Source organism: Myotis brandtii, unplaced genomic scaffold (assembly GCF_000412655.1).
Source record: "Myotis brandtii unplaced genomic scaffold, ASM41265v1 scaffold185, whole genome shotgun sequence".
Lineage (NCBI taxonomy): Eukaryota > Metazoa > Chordata > Mammalia > Chiroptera > Vespertilionidae > Myotis > Myotis brandtii.
In genome coordinates this window covers 1,034,757-1,054,846 of record NW_005356870.1, presented here as the reverse complement: position 1 = coordinate 1,054,846, position 20,090 = coordinate 1,034,757, and positions in this window count along the sequence as shown.

The window sequence follows — 20,090 nt, the reverse complement described above, 5'->3', positions numbered from 1 at the left end:
TAGAGCGATGGTCAATTTGCATATTACCTCTTTATTATATAGGACCATGAACAGGCTAACTGGGTTACTTTATTCTGAGGAAATGCAACACAGGGAAGATAAATATGGCTCACAAGTTATTTAGAAATAGCAATGTATGTTACTGTTTTGATGGAAAATTTTTTATTTTATATCCCCCTAATCCCTGTAATTGCCTCTATTGAATCTCTTATTGTAGGTAATAGTCTGCTCACCTATGTTTGTCTTTTCCATGACATGATTAGCTCCTTACATATAGAATGGTGTACAATTTATCTTCATTTATCTAGTGTTTAGTCATGTCTAACAGAATCTGATGGTTTGTAGACATGCTACTTTCTGATTTCTTCACCTCTAACAGAATGGAAATATTGCATGTCTCAATAATGTCAAGATTATTGTGACAATCAGGTGATAGAATGCAAATGCCAGTAACTCTCCTAAGCTGGGCCTCACATATAGTTTTTTAAATGTGATGTAAAATGTAAAAAATGAAATGAATATTCATTTTATTAGATGCAATTTGGAGGTAGTCAGATAGTATAAAGAACCAGAGGGATCTTTGTCAAAACAATTATTTTCTACTTCTTAACTGTAACCTTTAAACAAAAGTCATATAACTATTTTGAACCTGTTTCTCCATTAATTTATAAATATGTAAAATTAAGCACAGAAGATTAACATAAAAATCACAATGAAATATTATGTATAAAGCTCCTAATTAGCACCACTGCTAAAATTATCAAACTGTCCTTTCCTGGCACTAAATTCTCTAGCTTTAGACCCTTTGCCTTCCTTTTGCTTTAAGTTGTCATATAACAGTTTTGCTTTTTTCTCAAAGTATATTAGTGTCTATAGGTATACCTTTCTTATAGTAATCTTGCACCCACATAGAAGCTACATATATTCAATATGAAATGAAAACGTATTTTGTAAAAAGTGCAAGGTTTTCACACCTGCTGGTGTAGCTGTAGCAACAGCTTCACGAACTTCTTTTCTTTTTAAATAATGCTCCTTACACTGGATTCATTTATGTTGAAATGATGGAAAACCACAGACCTCAACCTATGGTACACATCAAACAATTTGACTTCTTGTAATGTCCTGGCTTTTCTCTGCTTCTAGGAGCATTGGCATCACTAGTAGCATTTTGTATGGGACTCATGCTGTAGAACTTCAAATTCAAGTTCTACAGTGTTACACTAAACATGATGAAAAATACGCAAGAACCATTGAAAGATCACTTTTTACTGTGATACACAATTTACTGGAGAAAGGAACTGCTCACAGGGACGTGATTCGTGTCACATGGCATTTTAAATTGAATACTTACAAAATGAGTTCATTGTAGTAGCAGCAAGAGGTGGCTACAAAATTATTACAGTAGTCCCTGTATAGTTAATTTTATGTGGTTCTGATTTAATACTGCACCTTTATATTTGTTTATATTTCTCTTGACTGCAAAATATGCCATATACAGTCTATAAATGTTGGTGCATGTAAATTTTGATAAATTTTAACTTTTTATAACAGTTTGTGTATATTTTGTGTTAGTAAATGATAAAATAGACTAGTATTTACATATATTACATGCATTTATGAAATACCTAACTTTTTCTTAATTGCCTTGCTATTACAAAGCTATGCAGCTTCTCAATGAGTATATTTAAGTTGTCAGAAATCTCCAAATAAAGGTCCAATATATTTATTGAAAAAAACCTCTGTGTATAAGTAGACCCATGCAGTTCACACCCATGTTGTTTAAGGGTCAGCCATATATTAGACTGAGACTGGAACAGAGAAAGAGCTTTGCCAGACATCTCTATCAGGACCATTTCCTTTCTTTTGGCTTTTGCTTTTCTTGTGGGCATATTCTCTCTAGGTCATTTAACTGCACCATTTTTGAATGTGCATATGGAATTATGACTGATAATTGATTCCTCTTTAATATATATTTCCAAAACCTTAGAACACAGTGACAATTTTCTTTAACTGAACTTCATAAATAATAAAGAGAATATCATGCATGCCATCCTATCTAATAAAGAGGAAATATGCTAATTGACACTCACACTGTCACAAAGATGGCGGCCCCCACAGCCAATAAGGAGGGAATATGCTAATTGACTGCCACGTTTTCAAAGATGGCAGTGTCCAGAGCCAATAAGGAGGGGCTATGCTAATTGAATGCCACGCCCTCAAAGATGGAGGCACCCACAGCCACAAGATGGCCAGCAGGGGAGGCAGTTGTGGGTGACCAGGCCTGCAGGGGAGGGCAGTTAGGGGAGACCAGGCCAGCAGGAGAGCACAGTTGGGGGTGACTGGGTTGGCAGGGGAGCAGTTAGGCGTTGATCAGGCAGGCAGGTGAGTGGTTGGGAGCCAGCAGTCCCGGATTATGATAGGGATGTCTGACTGCCAGTTTAGGCCCAATCCCACAGGCAGTCGGACATCCCCCGAGAGGTCCCAGGTTGGAAAGGGTGCAGGTTGGGCTGAGGGACACCCCCCCACACACACACAGTGCATAAATTTCGTGCACCGGGCCTCTAGTAATATATATAAAGAGAGACATCATGTAGAATCATTAATTTTAATAATTAGATGCTAGTAGACTTACACATATGACACATATATAAACAAGCTTCTACCAATTTTAAAACTGACACAACTTTCTCAGTTTGAAAAAACAAAAAAAGCCAATGTCATAATCTTGTTCTTTCAGCAGCAACCAAAGGTTATTAGAGCAGTATCTTGATTCTTGTTTCTAAGTACTTGGATTCATCTCAGCTCCTCTGTTTTCCCAAGTCCCTCACATACACAATAATCTAGTTATGTATCTGTCTCTTTCATAAGATTATAACCTCCTCTATACTAGAACCTGTAATGGCATCATTTTTCTACTTTCTGAGTCTAGTATGGTGAATGGTGCATAGTAAAGATTCAAAAATCTTTATTAGTTCACTCTTCCTCTTAAATCCCAATTTAAATAGAAGGGAAGGGGAAATAATGACACCCAACAATAACTGTGCACAAATCTTATCCAATCAGGTGAATGAAATTGTGCTTGCTTGTATCTGTAATTTCTTCAAGTCAATAGTTGCCTCCCAGGGCACCTCTGGACTAATTAGATTAACTATTACTGTCAGGGCTTCCTAATTGTTTGTACTGAAGAAAGCAAATTGCAGACAGTAGATATCAGTGTAAAATCAAACAGAAAACAGGTGTTTGCTAATTAAAACTGAGATTTTTAATGAATGACCCTGCGGTTTTGGTGAATAAATACCACTTTCAACATCTGCTGCATAATTAGATTCTCCTCTCTCTCTTTCTCTCTCTCTCTCTCTTTCTCTCTCTCCCTCCCTCTCTTTCTCTCTTTCTCACTCTTGCTCTCACTCTCTCTCCCTTGACTCTCTCTCCCTCTCCTTTTCTACATCCTTCTCTCTCCCTCTCTCTTTCCTCTCCTGTCCTCCTCTACCCATTTTGCCAACATCTCAGTAAATAACTGTAAAATGAAAATATTTTAAAAAGGAGAAAAATCCCAGTAATCTTTAATCTTTGTAAAGGGACAAAATCAGATGTCCCGAAAGAATCACATTAAAACATTTTAATGTACAAATTGGTCATGGTACCCTGAGGGAGGCTTATCATGAGTTCTGGTTCATCTACCATTTGAGACTTTATTTTGAGTTAATTGGGTGTCCTGCTGAGATGACCTCATCTGATGAATGGTGTTCTTTTTTCTTTTCAATCCTTTTGAAAATGAAAGAGGAGAACTAATTTTAAAATATTATAATAAGTTTGTGCAATGTGCCTGGTAAGCAGGTTTTACTGTATATAAGTGCTTCATTTTTAGGAAAGCTGAAATGAAAAAAACAACTTGGAATGACTTAATAGAAAAGACACGTGCAAATGTCAAGGCATTTTGTTGAAATCATCATTGCAGAAACATTTTCCCACCATTAGTCTTTGTTTGTGAGTGCTCTAGTAAGTGAATTTTAGTTTTAGCTGTTTTATGCAATTAAACTTAACTGTAATGTCTCAGCCATAGGAGCTCTGAGGACTTGGCAAAGCTATTGAGTGCTGTGTCAACTAATAAAGAATCAAATGTGTTGAAATATAAGAAAATCAAGTAGTTTCTGGACAAGTCTAGTGTGCCAGATCAGAAGCTATAGGCTAAGAGTACAGTAGGTATGCTGACAGGTCACAGGCTTTGGAGTACTGTACTTTTTTATTTTTTAAATATTTTTATTGATTTTTAGAGAGAGAGGAAGAGAGTGAGGGAGAAATAGAAACATCAATGTGAGAGTGGAACATTGATCAGCTGCCTGCAGCACACCCACCACCGGGGATGGAGCCTACAACCCAGGCATGTGCCCTGACCAGGAATTGAACAAGCAACATTTTGGTGCATGGGACAATACCCAACCAACTGAACCACACCAGCCAGTGTGAGCACTGTACTATTTCTTAAAAATATATTTTTATTGATTTCAGGAGGAAGGGAGAAGGAGAGAGAGATAGAAATATCAATGATGAGACTCATTGATTGGTTGCCTCCTGTACACCCCCTACTGGGGATTAAGCCCGCAACTGGGGTATGTGCCTTGACCAGGAATAGAACTGTCATCTCTTGGTTTATAGATCAACACTCAACCACAGAGCCACGCCAGCTGGGCTGTACTGTGATATTTTAATTTAAGAACGAAACTCAGGCTTGTGGTCCAAGACAGTGAAAGAGGAAGACCCTATACGCACCTCCCATGAACATATCAGATTTACATCTACAGACAGAGAAATTTATCCTAAGAACAGAGAGTTGACTGTTGAACAGCTTCTGCACAACAAATGAGAGAGAGAGATACAACACAGAAATGGGTTGACAGAGATATAATACTATTAGAGGCCCAATGCACGAAATTTGTACAAGAGTAGGCCTTCCTTCCCCCGGCTGCCGGCACCGGCTTCTCTCTGGCACCCGGGACCCAGGCTTCCCTCATAGCCCTGGCTTCATCCAGAAGGTCGTCTGGAAGGACGTCCGGGCTAATTAGCATATTATGCTTTTGTTGTTATAGATGGGACTCCCACGTCTAGCACACTAATCTGCAGCAGGGAGGTAGCACTAAAGTGCCTGCACCCAGACTCACCAGCCCTGGGGCACAGCAAAAAAGTCAATAGTTTAAAGGACACTGGACTATCCAGAAAGGAAATACATTAACTAACTTTAGAAAATCTGCTAACTAAGAGGGGGACTGTGGGAACTCTCTCTGGTGTCCAAGGCACTGGACGGCACCATTGTTTTGTTCCCCCTCCCCCTTGATTGCAGAAGCACAATCCTGGTTTTCTAGCCAGCCAAGGTGGTGCCAAGGTACCCCAGGTACCAGGCTAATACCAGCTCCATAGCTTGTCACCTGGATTCCATGCAATCCCTGCTTGGTTCAGCTATAGAACCTGACTCTAGTGTGGCTTGTCCCTGGGATCCCCTGTGGCCTGAACCACCTCCAAGTACACCCCAGCTGTCCTGCTAGGACAGTCTCTGCAAGGCTTGCCTCCAAGACACCCCATGGTCCACACCTGCTTCAGCTGCAGCTCTAACCTGCCTGCCAAAGTTACCCAGTACATGTTGATTATTAGTATTTTGTGAGCTCACATCCCCTATAACTTTTTCTGTTGCTTAAATTTCTATATCTAAAGTATATTCTTTGAAAGATAATTTGACTTGGCTTCTGTCTGATGCCTGAGGACTCTAGCAAACCAGGGCTACACTGGACTAAGACTTAAATTTAAGATAATTTTATTTTGGTGTTGGTGGTAGCAAATGGATGGTATTTTATCTCCTAAAATAAATATGGGTGAGTTTGTGCCCAACCGGCATGGCTCCGTGGTTGAGCATCGACCTATGAACCAAGAAGTCACAGTTGGATTCCTAGTCAGGGCACATGCCTGCCCATGCCCTGGTTGTGGGCTCGATCCCCAGTGTGGGGCATGCAGGAGGCAGCCGATCAATGATTCCCTCTCATCATTGATGTTTTTTTTTTATTCTCCCTCTTTCTTCCTCTTTGAAATTAATAAAAATATATTTTTAAAAATATGGGTGACTTTGTGATGTTTCGGCATGATAGGAATTCTTATAAGACACACTTTTTCTCTCCCTTGCCATTACCAGCTTCCCCAAAATCCACTGGCAGCCACTCCTTTTTTTTTTTTTTCTCCCCCTGTAGGAAGGGTTTTGTCATTGTTACCACAATGTTAAGAGTTTCTTACTAGTATGTTTCTTGGTGGGATGGGATAGGGGATATTTGAGCTTTAAGTAAGAGTCTCTAATTTAACTCCCCTTCTAGCTTATGCCCTAGTTTTGTCTTATGCATCTTCCTCATTTAGTCTATTAAGATTAAGCTCCAGGCTCCATGATCAGCAATGTCTCAGAAGAAATATTTGCTATATAAAGTACCTATCTGTATTTCCACTTTTTAGAAATTTTGTTCTTGGATGCTTGTTTCTTATTTGTTTGTTTGTTTGTTTTGTTTTTGTTTGTTTTTGCTTAGCTAACTGTTCATTTGTGTACTGTAAAATGTACTGTACATATTTATTCAGTCTTTTATATATTTACTCCTAAAACTGTTCATTGTAATTTCAGAGACAGAATCCTTCTCCTGTCTTCATGCATAATAACAGCTACAATCAGATATTTCTGGTAGAGCAGATAGAGCTGTTGCTTTTCTAGCAGTGTTTCAACCTCAACCAAGTCAGCCAAACTGGGTTGTTAACACACACAAATTCACATTTTATCCTTATCCTTTATCCTTAGAATCTGTGAAGTGTATTAGTAGAATTATGACCCTAAATGGTGTCTCTGTGAATTAATAGTACAGTGCCATGAACATTGAAAGTACTCAAGAAATGTTGGATGATGGTGATGATGATGATGATATGATTACATCATTGGGCTGAATAAAGTAATGATGAGCTCTTGTTGGCAAATAGGAATGATGTAAAGTCAATACCTGTGGGTATGGAAATGGTTTAAATTTGCTCGTATAGAAGGATACATGAAAAACTCTACTGGGAGCAATGCCAGTTATTACCATCTTACTCAAGGACTTTCAAACCTAATGGGAAAGACAAAATAATTTAAAATATACTTTAAATGTTATTTATAATCCACCTTGCTTCAAAATATATTTTAGTGGGGATACTTATAATTTTTCTTTTACATTACCTATAGATGGCCTGGCTAAAGTAGGTCCAGATATTAGCTTTGGAGACCAGACTAAAAAATAAACTTGCTGATTTTTTTTTTCCTTACTCAAAGGCAACATTTTCTAATGTTGGCTTTTATGGCCCAAACACAATCTGCTTACTTTACGAAGGTGGGAACCTATTCCTATTCTGACTGTGTCCACTTTCAGAAAGTTTCTCCGGGTATCCCTGACCTTTCCTACAGAGTCACTTTCATGAAAGATTCAAGTCACCAAGCAGACATAAGAGATTCTGATTCGTTTTAAGGAAATAGCCCTGTTAGATGATCCTTGCACGTGGGAGTCATGCCCGACCATTGCTCATTAAAGCTACATTCTTGCTTCCCTTTGCTCATGGAATATGCAGAGGACATACTCCCATGCAATGAGCAGATCTAATCTCAAAATGTGTGCTAACAGGCTTGCATGCTAACAATAATATTTATCTCCAGGCTGACAGCTTCCAGGTAGTCTTTTATCTCCCACTGCAAATTTGAAAATTAGCAAATTAAATCACAACGTTGTTTACATGGTACAGAAGTACTTTGTTTGGGAGGTTGTTCTTTTTCCGTTTACGCGTACGAGTATTTTAATCGCTGGAAGAGGACAAAAGCCTGTTAGCTCTCTGCTTCTGGCAGCACATCAGCTCTTGTATCTGAGGTGATCAAAGACAGTAAACACCATGTGATAGAGTGAGGGAACGAACAGTGAGAGATCCTTCTTAAATAATAGGTCTCTCTTATTGTTTTATGAAGCAGTAAAACTCTTCAAGCATCATAGGTGAAATTTGGGGAGTGCTCTGAACTACAAGATCAGAAGGGAGTAACTTCATAAACATTCCAATTGCCCTCTGGACACACAAGTATCATGGGGGGATTTAACAAGCCTGGTGGTGAAACTCTCACTATGAACACTTTGTACTCATTGTCCACCCAGTGAGATCTTTGATATTGCAAAACAAACCATTGGAATTTGCAGTAACATGGTCATCATTGCCAAGGACATAGCTTATTTGAATCGTATAGGAGGCTATTGTGTTGCCAGGGTTCTTAAATAAAAGGAGACAGAGGAAAACCATTAAATGAATTCAGATTACATATGCACTTTCATAGTGTATTTATGGAACCCAGAATGTATTAACTGAATATGCTTGCTGCACAGTAAATTAGTTCTATTTCATGGTGAAGACTTCATTTTCTTTTAAATATTAAACAAATACTCAAATACAAGCTTATAAATGTTCTTAAAGCTATTCAGAAATTCTCTCTCAGATATGAGAGGATTAGTTGATTTGTAATGAGAATTGGTACCTATATATATAAAAGCCTAAGCAACCGTTCGACTGGCTGACCAGCCAACCAACTAGTAGCTATGATGCACACTGACCACCAGTGGGCAGAAGCTCAACACAGGAGCTGCTGAGCTGCATTCACTGGCAGCTGTGGTTCTTGGGTGACACACTGGAGCCAGAGAGGAGGGAGCCCAATTCCCAGGGTGTGTCACTGAGAACCGCCTTCTCGCAATCCGAGACCCCTCAGGGGATGTCAGAGAGCCAGTTTTGGCCTGATCCCTGCAGGCCAGCCCAAGGCACCTCAGCCTTACATGAATCCGTGCATCAGGCCTCTAGTGTGAATTATAATACAGTAAAGAACTTAGATGTATCTACAATTCATAATTTGATGATTCTCCCTATTCCTTCTTAATGAATTTGATATTCCCATTCATGCTTTTCCTTAGATCTTATTGCACATTATTTGTGCCAATAACCTGAAACACATGAAACATATCATAACCTATTAATGTATTTCCAATATTATCCTTACTAAAAGGGCTAATGTTAATAAACATTAACATGATGTCTTTCAAGAATTCATAAAAGTGGTGGGAAATAAAATGTTTTAAATTCCATGCCTCCAACTTCACATGATTCACACTCACTATCAGAAGAGCAAGTCCTTGTCTTATGTACACAAGTCCTATCTCTCTTATCTGTAACCTGTGCATAGTGAAATGTTTTGACCATTTTCCTCTTGCAATCTCTATACTAGGTCCTTTCAATAAGCTGGTCCATGACTTAATATTTTTAAACCTTTCCCAATTACTTCTTCTACCTCATTACTTGAGTACTACCCAATTTCCTCTGACCTCTTTTCATATTAAGACCATAAAAGAAGTTAAACTGAAAATCAGATTTCTGAAAATATTCTGCCTTTTCCAGATCTCTTTTTTAAAATTTCAGCTTTATTAAGGTAAAATTGACATATAATAATGTAAGATTTTTAAAGTATATATCGTGGTGATTTAATATATGTATGCATTCTGAAAGTATTCCCATATATAGCAAATTAACACATTCATCACTTCATGTATTTATTTATTTTTGGTTTGTGTGTGAGAACATTTAAGTTCTACTCTCTTAAAAAGTTTCAATTATAAAATACAATGCCATTAACTATATTAAGAAAACAGTATTTTCCCATATACCTGCACAGGTAGCATTCAATTTCTTTGCTCCTTTACTTAGAAAGAATTATCTAATTTTATGTCACCACTCCCTGTTTTTTCAACCTATTCTAATGAGGCTCTGTCCTTACTACATGTGTTAGTATGCTGGAACTTCCATAACAAATACCACAGACATTTATTTTTTCACAGTTCTAGAGGCTAGATGTCCATGATCAAATTGCTGGAAAAGCTGGTTTCTGGTACACACTCACCTTGCTTTGTCCTCACCTTGCCTTTCTTCTGTGCATATTAAGGGAGAGAGGAGAGCAAAAGAAACAGATTATATATATATATATATATACACACACACACACATACTAGTGGCCCGGTACATGAAATTCATGCACATTAAAAGAAGATTAATTAGAGGAAATATTTTAATATTGCTATTTGCCCTTTCTCTATAATAGAAGTGTCAGAGATGAAAGAAAATTAGTAAAATATATATGAAAATCTTCCTCCTGTCAGAGTCTAGGGCACGCCGCAGGACCTAGAGTTAAGTCCACGCCCACCTCCAGCGCCTCAAAATTGCACCAGACCCAGACCCAGCTGGCCCCAAATCCCACTGAGCGAGATCCAGATCTGGCCGGCCCCATCCTTGTCAAGCCCTGCTGGGCAGGGGGTGCAGCCTCAGGTCCCCCATCAAGCTCCACACGGTGGGGGGCACAGCCTCAGGCCCCCAGCCTGGTGCCAGGAAGGGGGCACAGCCTCAGGTTTCCCGGTGCACGCGGGTGGGGGGGGTGCAGCCTTAGGTCCCCCAGTGCACCCTCAGGTTCCCTGGCCCAGCATAGGGGCAGGGGGCACGGCCTGAGCCCCAGCACCAGGGCGGGCAGCACGGCCTGAGGTCCCCTGGCCCAGCACCAGGGCAGGGGGTGCACCTTGATGTCCTCCGTCAAGCCCCACCAGGCAGGAGGCATGGCCTGAGGTCCCACGTCAAACCTTGCCAGATGGGGGGCATGGCCTGAGGTCCCCTGGCCTGCACTGGGGTGGGGGGCATGGCCTGAGGTCCCCTGGCCCAGTGCCGGGGTGGGGGGTTCAGCCTGAGGTCCCCTGTCAAGCCCCACTGGGCGGGGGGTGCAGCCTCAGGTTCCCTGCCCCGGCCCAGTGCCATGCAGACTCAGGTCCCTGCTGATTGCTTGTTAAGGCTCATTACAGGAACTCAGCCTCTGCTGTGGGTGCAGACATCTTGTGTTACAGAAACCCTGCCTCTGCTGTGTGAGCCACCATATTTGTGATGATGTGGTGGTCAATTTGCATATTCCCTCTTTATCTGATAGGATATATATATATGGAGAGAGAGAGAGAGAGAGAGAGAGAGAGAGAGAGAGAGCCTTCTTGTGTCCCTTCCTCTTCTTATAAGGGCACCAATTGTATTGTTTTAGGGCCCTGCCTTTATTATTTCATTTAACCATAACTACTACCTCCATAAAGGCCCAATCTCTAAATATGCTCACATTGAGGACTGGAGCTTCAACATATGAATTTTGGGCTCACAATTCTGTTCATAACACTATTTCACTGAAATAGTTCTAGCCATCACCCACCATTGCCATTTTCATATACCAGTGTTTGGTTCTTTCTCATTGATTTATTGTACTTGTTCTCATCATTTAACATAGTTGACTGCTCTGTCCTTGGTGAAGGACTTTATTATCCTGTGTTTTATTTTATTAAAGTATTTTATTTCTTAAGATATCACCTTTGCTCCTACATTATAACTTAACTTTAACTAGAGTAAAGAAATAATTACCTGGCATAATTTTTGCATTATTTTTTTAAATATATTTTATTGATTTTTACAGAGAGGAAGGGAGAAGGATAGAGAGTTAGAAACATCGATGAGAGAAAAACATTGATCAGCTGCCTCCTGTACATCCCCTACTGGGGATGTGCCCGCAACCAAGGTACATGTCCTTGACTGGAATCGAACCTGGGACCCTTGAGTCCGCAGGCCGATGCTCTATCCACTGAGCCAAACCGGTCAGGGCAATTTTTGCATTATTTTTATCATAGATCTACGTGATTTCTTGGCAGCATTTGACACTGTAGGTCAAAGGTCTACAAAGTAGGACCCACATAAACTAGAGTTCAAGATAACACATGGGTGCAAACAAATACATAAAACTTTAGTATGCATTTATTTCATCTTATAAAAGAAATTAAACTACTTAGATTTAATCAGTGCCCTCATCAGTTTAAAATGTCATGTAGGATTAGGAGTATCCTGAGGGAAGTGTGGGGTACTCCATATTGATGGTGGTCAGTGGTGCAAATCTCATTCAGCCCTTTTCAGCATATTGAGAAGTAGTTTAATTTAAGTGTGCTCACTTAAATTGATTTAAGCAGGATATAAAATTTAGGCTTTAAAATCTTGGCAATGATTTATAATTAAATAAGGAACATTTTATAGCATACAAGGTGGCTTGCTTATTACATGGAAAAAAACTTCGAAAGAATTTTGTTTTATAAAAACATAACTATAAAAAAGGCTGAATAATGGTGATATGACATCTAGCAGTTATTTACACACACACACACACACACACACACACACACACACACACACACACAGGTTCTGTCAAGAAAATGTTAACATTTTTTACAATGAGCAAAAACAACTTTTCCCCCCAGACAATAAAATTCATTTTATGGAGAAATTAAAAGGAATTGGAAGTATGTTTTCATAATTAAATGACTTAGTTTCTGAAAACATGTAAATGCATCAAAAAAAACACTTGGAAACAGAGTTTTCTAACATATTTATAAATCTTCTCAATGAAAAGTTTCATTATGTTTGAAATCATAATTTGTAAATGGGACTGGAAAATAATCATCATGACTTACTAAGAATAGCTAATAATTCAATTTTAAAATGTGGCTCCATGTCTTTGTCAGTTAACTTTCTCTACGAATGCCATTAAAAGCAAGAATTACTTAGCACAATATCTATTAAAATCTCAGCTGACTTCCTTACTTGACATTAACAAGCTGTTCCTCAGATACACATGGATATTCAAAGACCCAAAGTAGCCAGAAAATATCCTAAAACAAACAGAATTGGAAGACTCACACTCACTGATTTCAAAACTTAATACACAGAGTAATCAAGACTGCATAAGGATAGACATATATAGATCAATGAATGGGATTAAGAGTCCAGAAATTAGCTCTTGCATTTATGTTCAATAGATTTCCAATAAGGATACCATGGCCATTGAATGGCTAAATGTTCAGTGAAATAAAAACAAAATATTTTTACCTCGAAAGACTCTTTTTAGGCAGCTGTTTTACATAGAATTGACAAAACATGGCACAGCGTTCTTTGGATAGTGTCAGCAGTGACAGACACCCAGACAAATTTGAGATAGAAGAGGTCAACCTCACAGAATACTAGAAGTTGAGAATGTCTTGGACATACTACAAGAGGGCAGCAATTCGGGAGACACTTGCAGAAATTCTCTAGTTGAATACCGTTTGGTGCATGGATGTGTGGAACTACTAGAGGTCTTGAAAGAACCACATAAGGAGATTAGAAGGACCAATCTTTGGGGCTCACACATGACAGGAACAGTTCTTGTTCCAACCAACCAAACTGGTAAACCCATAATTTGCAGGACATTGGGAGGGTACTCAGAATGTTCTTGCCTCAATAAGAGAGAAATAACAGCTTTACACAAAGTGCTTCTCTGATACAACCTTACAAAATTTAAAAGCAAGATATGAAAAGGTAAAACTATAATGTCCAAGAGGGAAAATGCACTGAGAATAATTGATGGCAGATTAGACATTACAGAGGAAATATTAGTGAATTTAAATACATAAGAATATGAATGACCAAAAGTAAAGTAAAAGATTTTATAAAGTTTTTACATAGAAGTTCTTGAATAGATAAAGGTTGTAAAATTTACTTGGGGCTGTTACTATTGCCTACAGCAATTAATTGAAAAAAAACACACCATCCTTTTGGCAAATGACTTTCAGTTACCACTTGTCCACTTAGCCAGCCACTGTTGCACAGTGAACAAAATATATGATTGACCTTGCTGTCCCTGTGTCCGGATCATAAGAATGAAAGTTGACCTTAGGAAAAAGAACAGTCCATCCATTAAAACAGAATGTATAGTCCAGTATACTATGTTGGTACAGTTACAGGGAAATGGGTAATTATTTGTGGGATATTTAATTATTTCATCCTATAAATATTTACTGATTAATTTCTATGTGCCAGGCACTATTCTAATAGGTTGGGGTGCAAAAGTGGAAAAAACAAACAATCAGGAGCAACCCTGCCCCATAGAGCTTACATTCAAGTTGGATGAGGAGGAGGTTAGTGAAAGTCAAAACTTAAAAATAATTTTGTATTATGTTAGAATTTATAAGTACTATAGAAATAACTAAGAGAGTAGAAGAGGAAAGAGGTGTGGAGAAGAGATAAGGAATATGGCCATTTTTTCTTTTGGATGTCTATTCTCAGGGAAATAAGAAGCAACCTCATCAGCAGAAGATGTGTTAAAAGTTTGAACTAGGGCATAAGAGATGAAAGAAATAGTGACCTGGGAATGTGGGAAAGTGAATTTTTTAGGAAACTTGTAGGATTACCAAACAGCATTGAGAAACCATTTGTGATTTGAGGTATAAACTTGAAATAAATCCAATCAATGTGATATATGTTTTTCTTCAGCCATCTTTAACTGAACAGGTACAGACAGGAACATGTAGAGAATGAATTGGATTAGACCTGCATTTCATGTCATTTAATTATGTTCCCTATCATCTGACTGTAAACCTCAGGGATATTTAATCTCAGGTTTTTATTTACTTTTCATAGCCAATGGTTCACTAAGTTATTCAATTATTCATTAATTTGTTCAACTAATGTGTATTGACTACCTCTACTGTTTATAGCACTGTGGCAAACAGGAAAAATATCCATGTCCTCAAGAAATATTAATATACTGTAACACAACATAATACAATAGCATAACATAACATATCATAACATAACATAACATAACATAACATAACATAACATAACATAACAACAACATAAAATACTGTTGGGGAAACCAGCTGTGCACCATGTGACTTAAGAGAGGACTACTCCATGGTAGCCCAAAAGAGTGTTGGTAGGCTGGCTGTGTGCTAAGGGAAAGCTTCCCAACAAGAGATGGCCCAGATAGATTTTGAAGGACCTTAATGAATTAGCCAGAGAAGGCATTACAGGTGGGTGAAATGCCTTTAGAGAAGCATGTTGCAATGGGAGAGCATAGTATGTTCAGGGAACTGACATGGTTCAGCTTTAAAGGGTCCAAATTTTCAGGTGAAGAGTGTCAAGCAACAAGAAAATGAGAAGGGAGAGAAAAGCAGGGATCAAATCATGAAGAAACACATCCCATGGTAAGAAGTTAGGATTTTATCAAGAAGATAAGGAGTTCTTAAGGGTTAAGTGAGGGACTGACATGATCACAGTTAGTCTTCATTTTTTAAAAATTTATTTATTTTTTATCTTCTGTGTGGGTTTTTAGGTTTTATAAAAATCTTTATTGTTGAGAGTATTACAGATATCCTCTTTTTTTCCAACTATTGCCCCCCTCAACCTGGTTCCAATCCAGCCCCAGGCCTACACCGCCCTATTGTCTGTCTGTGTCCATAGGTAATGCATATATGCATATAAGATCTTTAGTTAATCTCTCTCTTTCCCCTTCCCCTTTTCTCTCTGAGATTTGTCAGAGTGTTCCGTGTTTCCATGCCTCTGGTTCTATTTTATTCATCTGTTTATTTTGTTCACAGTTAGTTTTTTAGAAAGACCATTCTGACAATCCTGTAGGTAATGCATTGAAGAAGGCAACACTTACGCCAAAAGACTAAGGGTTAACCTGCTAGGCACTTTAGGTTTTCAAGGATATATTTTCTATTTATAGACTAGTTCCTAAACTTCTTGCCTTGATCTATACATCCCACTTTGTCTTTGCTCTCTGTAGTTGTATAGCCACTAACTTAGGTGTGTTTTGTTGTTATTATGCCAATGTTGGCTCCTTGAACTTAACGCATACCTTCACCTTTTCAATTACGCTCTTGTTCCTTTTGACTTCAATACTCTATCCCAGCTTTGCAATGCATCCTTGAACTTACTCATATAATGACACTTTCAGACAAACCTGAGACTTCCTCCCTTTGGAGCTTGTCCTTATCTCATGGGTGAGACTAAATTAGGAACTGAAGAATGACAATAGAAATTAAACAAAAACATATAGTTCTGTAGTATTTAGAATATATAATTGCTATTAAATACTGGTAATAAACTGGATATGGAGGGTAATTGAGAAAGGGGAATATAGACTAATTTTCAAAATTTAGTTTCTGTACTAAATGCACAATATAACCAACACTAAAATGTGGAATCTGAGAGGAATGGGAACATGTTTTCAAAGAAAGATGATAGTTTGAAGTTAAAGATCTCTATAAGAGGATGTTAGTAAACAGTTTAATACACAAGTTAGGCTAAGGAGAAAGTCTGGCTGCAAGGTAAAAATATGTGTGCCATATCCATAGAAGCAGTCATTAAGGCCACAAGTTGACACAAAGCCACCCTTAGCAATGATAGAGATGGAGGAAAAACTCATGGGAAAGGCTGGGAAAAGGTATTGAAGATAAAGAAAACTAGGAGGGGATGTCACAGAAGCCAAAGTAGGAAGGTCTAGTCAACGACGGCAAAACAACTCCAAAGACTCCGCCTCCTTAGGCCTCTTAAGTCAGTTTTCTCTTTCCCATTCCCACTGCTTCCGCCCAGGTTGATGAGCTTATTCAATTGCTAGTATTTGTCTGTCAAACTGTAAGTGGTTTTCAATTCATCCTTCATAGCTGTCAGAGTTATCATGTAAACAAAAGAGCTCATGTTATTTTTCTTACCCAAATACCTAAAACCTCACAACTTGGACAGTCAACTCCAAACATTTTATCTAATGTTCATATTCCTCCGTGTGATGGTCCCAAGCAATCTTTCCAAATTCATCATCCTCCAGCATTCCGTTCATCCTTGTATTCCATTAACAGCTGATCACCAACATTCCTGGACCAGGAAGGCACCTTCAATCCTCCCAACTTTGTACATACTCTAGAATTTCCCTTACCCTAGATCACCAAGATACCCCTTCACATATATACCAAACATTTTTCATCCAATTATTCATATGCTAATTCCTTGTAAAGCCTTTTCTGACCCTACTGATCACAAATATTTTCTTTTCCTGCAATGTGAACACTTTATGCATCTATTTTTACACTTAATTTTATTCAATCTTTTCATAAATAAAGTTTCATAGTTATACATTTCTTAAAGTGAGTGACCCAGTCTTTTTTTTTAATGCTGGTAGTTTCTACCCTTCTACCCTTCTAAGTCCAACCTTCCAAATTTTGTATCATTGCCATATATTTATTAAAATAGTTGATTTTTGAATTCTGAATTAGTTTGGGCCAAATTAAAAAGTTTTCTATATAAGCGTGTGCATGTGTGTGTGTGTGCATCTACACATATGCACATGTGTGCATACTTGCATGCCTATGAGATATTGTGAGTTTGGATCCAGACCACCTCAATAAAGCAAATATCACAATAAAGGAAATGACTTTTGTTTCCCAGTGCATAAAATGTTATGTTTGTACTACATTATAGTCTATTAAGTATGTGCTAGCATTAAGTCTAAAAAATCAATGTACATACCTTAATTAAAAATTATTACTAAAAATGCCTACCATCTGAGCCTTCAGTGAATTGCAACCTTTTTTACTGGTGGAGCATCTTTGCCTCCATCTTGATGGCTGTGGTAGTTGCTGAAGGTTGGAGCGGCTATGGCAATTTCTTAAAACAAGACAACAATGAATTCTGTCACATTGATTGACTCTTCATTTCACTTGAACATTTAGAAATCATTTTGTAAGGTTATTAATTGACATAATTTCAATATTGTTGCATCTCCAGGAATAGGGAAGCCCAAGGACAAGAGAGAGAGAAGGGGTAGGACTGGTTGATGGACCAGTCAGAACACACACAACATCTATGATTTAGTTCTCCATTTATATTGGCACAGTGCATGGCAATTACAACAGTAGTGTCAAAGATCACTGATCACAGATAAAGTATAGTAGTAATGATAAAGTTTAAAATATTGTGAGACTTACCAAAATATGACACAGGGACATGGAATAAGCAAATGTTCCTGGGAAAATGGCACCCATAGATGAATTCAATGGAGGGTTGCCATAGGCCTTTGATTTTTAAAAAATGCAGTTATCTGCAAAGTGCAATAAAGAGAAGCACAATAAAATGAGGTCTTCCTGTACAGTAGATCAATGACAGCTTGCTCATTTTCCCCCAAAAGTGTTTACAAGTTTTAAATAATTTATCTTATCAGAATCTAGGGGTTTTTATTTTCCATGTGTTAAATGCGATGTGTGATACTTGATATTAAGCACACAGATGCTAACTGAAATTCTTCTTCTACTGAAGAGAAACTGAGGCCCAGTGAGATGTAATAATTCACTCCTAATGATACTTATTCCAGCTGTACACTCTGGAAATCTTCCAAATCACTCAATAGCATCTTAGATTTGAATCTATTATGCAGAGTTACACATTTGTGGCTTTTAAGAATGTCAGGGCAGAGAGGTGCTTCAGGATAATCTAATAATAATAACCACATTTGAGGAGTTTCCACCTGGCACTGTGTTAGGAATGTTACAAACATCATGATTAATACCCACAATGACCTTGTGAAGTGGGTGTTTCTATCCCCATATTAATGATACATTTATTTTTAACAGGATGAAGTAGGTTAACCTGTACTCACTACCTAGCAAATGATAGAGCTAAAGTTCAAGTACAGAGCTAAATTTCAAAGTCCATGCTCTTAACAATCCTATATAATAAAAGGGTAATATGCAAATAGACTGAACAGCAGAACAACTGAACAACCAATCAAAGAGAAATATGCTAATGATATGCTAAGGCTGCTCAACCACTCGCTATGACATGCACTCTCCACCAGGGGGCAGACAGTCAACCAGTCGACCAGTCACTATGATGTGCACTGACCACCAGGGGGCAGATGCTCCGACCAGTAGGTTAGCTTGCTACTGGTGTCCAGCTGATCGAGACTGAGCGAGATGGGGCAGACATACCCTGGAGCCCTCCCACGGTTTCTCCCCAACCTGATTGTGCACCGGTGGGGTCCCTTAGCCTGGCCTGCGCCCTCTCACAATCCAGGACCCCACAAGAGATGAGCCAGTTTCAGCCTGATCCTGCAGGCCACGCCCCTTGGGAGGGTGCCAGATGCAGGGCTCATGGCTGGCAAGCGCTGCTATGGCAGCACGAGCTTCTCCCAATTGGGACTGATTAGGCGCGAGCCCGCAGCAGGCACAGTCGGGCCGGAATGAACAGGAGCGGCAGGTAGGAGCTACAGGCAGCATTGGACTGCAGGTTTCAGCTCAATCCCTGCAGGCCACCCAGAGGGATCCCACTCATGCACAAAATTGTGCACTGGGCCTCTAGTTTAATAATAAATATTAGTTGACTTTTACTATTGATGAGAATAATATGATATCAATTATAAAACTGGTTTAGAGAATTTCATCAGCAATGGGAGAAAAAGTTGTTAGAATGAACCAATGAAAATGAATTTGCTTAACTCTCATATATTTTATCCTACCAAGCTTTTAGTTTGTCTTGTTATCCATTTATCCATTCATTCACTCAACAAAATTCTATTGAGTACCTACTATGAGCCAGCAGTATTCTAAGCACTTCTGGGACATATTTAGGAGAAAATAAAAAAAGGCCCATCCCCTCACAGAGCTTACATTTTAGTAAGGGTAAGACAGAAAGTAAACCAAAATCATGATAAGTGAACTAAGTATACAGTATACTAGAAGATAGTAAGTACCATGGAGATGTTTTAAAATTAGAAAAGTAGATAAAAATTGTGGGATGAGGGACTGTATAGTGGCCTTGGAGGAACAGCACTCCCGGCAGAAGGAACAGCCAGTGCAAAGGTATGAGTGCATGTTGGAGGAATAATAAGAACCGTGTGCTGGAACAGAGTGAGGGGGGGGGTGAGCTTTGAGAAGAGAGATCTAAGAGATGCTCAAAGAGAGGAGTAGATCTCTGCTCGACAAGAACATGCTATATTTCTGTGTTCCTACTTTATCTCAGTCTCTCTGCCTTTTATTTTGCTTCTGCCCTTTCACAAGTTTGGGTCAGAAAATTGATGGTGCCATGTAGTGATTTTATTACTATTACATAAGTGGAAACCTCATTTTAACAGCTGCTGATCACTAGAG